The sequence below is a fragment of the Capricornis sumatraensis genome, chromosome 3 (assembly GCF_032405125.1).
Source record: "Capricornis sumatraensis isolate serow.1 chromosome 3, serow.2, whole genome shotgun sequence".
Classification (NCBI taxonomy): domain Eukaryota; kingdom Metazoa; phylum Chordata; class Mammalia; order Artiodactyla; family Bovidae; genus Capricornis; species Capricornis sumatraensis.
The window spans coordinates 16,273,660-16,276,100 of NC_091071.1; the positions used below are offsets into that span (position 1 = coordinate 16,273,660).

Below are 2,441 nucleotides of genomic sequence, written 5' to 3' on the forward strand. Positions count from 1 at the left end.
AGTTATCCCAGATCCATGAAGAAGAAACAAACATGGTTTCGTTGCAATGGGAGAAAGTAAGAGACATTGAGCACCCAGGAGCAAACCCCCTTTCAAGCCTCAGGATCACACCTGGGCTCACATTGGGCTAATACCTCACTGACTGCAAGTCATACGCTTTGACCCCAGATTCAAGAGAATGGGCAGGTCATCCTGCCTGTGGTTGGAGGGCACTGCAAAATAATCTGGCAAACGACGTGGGTGGAGAGAAGGGTGAAGAATTGGAGGCAAAGGATACATCCCCCACACCCCATCTGAATTTTCCCTGGGAGAATACACCCTCTCTGTCAGTTCCTTGAGTGAGGTTCCACCTCCTGCTCAGGGGTGGAGTAGCTGACAAGGCGTCAGCCAATCAGAGAACTTCATTGCCCTGGCTACTGGTGATTGGCTCATCCATGATACAGGATCCATTCAGGACCAACCAAACGCAATGCAAACACCAGCCAGGACAAGACTGAGAGGAAGGGGACTCACACTCTTTCCAGCTGGGAATCACTCTGAGATGACGCTGGCTGGGGGGACTGGCAGCCATCCTACGCCACCGGCAGAGAGGAAGTCCCGGAATAAGTTGACACAGAGGGGGCCGAGCTGGTGGAGAGGGAAATCCATCGCGGTGTTGAAATTGAAGCCTCTGCATAAGCTGACCCTGATTTGTGCTTCACTTTTACAAATCAGTTTCAAATCAGCCAGTCTGTGTTGGTTTATCTATTCCTGCTGCTGCTGCTGCTGCTGCTGAGTCGCTTCAGTCATGTCCAGCTCTGTGGGACCCTATGGACTGTAGGTCGCGCCAGGGTCCTCTGTCCATGGGATTCTCCAGGCAAGAATACTGGAGTGGGTTGCCATTCCTTCTCCAGGGGATCTTCCCAACCCAGGGATCGAACCTGGGTCTCCTGCATTGCAGGCAGATTCTTTACCACTAAGCCACCAGGGAAGCCCCATTTATCTGTTATTCCGGATCAAATAGATCCTGATGAACACTCAGGTAATCTCAGCCTGAGAAGTGAGAATCTAGACCCAGAAGGGCTCAGTGGCTTCTAGAAATCAATGTTACCTATGTTGATCCGTGGCTGCTGTGGGACAGGACCCCATAGATACTGGTGGTTTCAGGGGTCTTACAGATTAGGTTTCTCTGCCTACCAGTCAGAGCTCTCTCTCTCTCTCTCTCTTTAAATTTATTTGGCTGCATTGGATCTTAGTTGCAGCACACCAACTTAGTTTCCCTGTGGCATATGGAATCTTCCTGGACCAAAGACAGAACCTGGGCCCCATGCATTCCAAGGTGGGTTTTTTACCACTGGGCCCGCAGGGAAGTCCAGTTAGAGCTCTTTGTTTGCAAGGGACAGACAATGAACTCAAATAGATTTGTGAGGATATGTTGGCTCATGTAACTGCAAAACCCATTTTGATCTAATTTCAGTCATGGAAGCATGCTAAGTTGCTTCAGTTGTATCGGACTCTTTGCAACCCAGTGGATTGCAGCCCGGCAGGCTCCTCCGACCGACTCTTTGTGAGCCTATGGACTGTAACCCGCCAGGCTTCTCTGTCTATGAGATTCTCCAGGCAAGAATACTGGAGTGGGTTGCCATTTCCTCCTCCAGGGGATCTTCCGAACCCAGGTATTGAACCTGTGTCTCTTATGTCTCCTGCATTGGCAGGCAGGTTCTTTACCACTAGCGCCACCTGGGAAGCCCATGGATCATTCATGGATCCTTGTATTCAAATAATGTCATCAGAGTCCATCACTCCTTGTCTCAACTCCGCTTCACTCACTGTGTCGGTTTCATGCTTAACGAGAATCTCCCCAAGTGGTGGCAATGATGGCCACCAGGCTTACATCTCACAGGTTACAGCTCTAATGAAAAGAGCATACTTTTTCCCCTAATAGGTGCGGAGAAGAGCCAGGAGCTGCCTAAACGTAGTTATACAACCTGGGCTGTATAACCCAGTTCTGTAAACCTGAGCCAATCGCTGTAGCTCATGAGTAGGAAGATGCTGCTTGACAAGACCTGGGTCATGTGATCACCCCATGGAGCCAAGGGATGGAGTAAGCCCCACCAGAACCACGTAGATCAAGAACATGCAAGGGAAACTTGGGTTGCTGTCACCCAGAGAGGGGCAAATGAGTGCTGAACAGGAAATAGCAGATGTCCACTAAGTCTTCTGTTATTCTTAGCATCCCATGGTCCTTATCACAGCTGTAATTAATTATAAGCCCCAGTCCTCTACTTTCTGCAGTTGCCCCCATTTTCCTTAAATATCAGAATAAAATGTCATGAACCTCTCACCACATGCTAAGGATATCCAGGCCCCTCCATGATCTTTCTGAGGATTCCCAAGTTGGGGCTCACTGTATCTTTTTTTTGGTTGAATCACCTGGCACGTGGGATTTTAGTTGCCTGACC

At 49.4% G+C, this 2,441-nt stretch overlaps 1 non-coding gene across 1 annotated transcript; it reads right to left on the bottom strand.

The window, feature by feature from the left end:
- Positions 1–899: 899 nt before the first annotated feature.
- On the bottom strand, positions 900–970 carry TRNAC-GCA (transfer RNA cysteine (anticodon GCA)). Its single transcript has one exon. It is a non-coding gene; the product is annotated as a tRNA-Cys (tRNA).
- Positions 971–2,441: the final 1,471 nt, after the last annotated feature.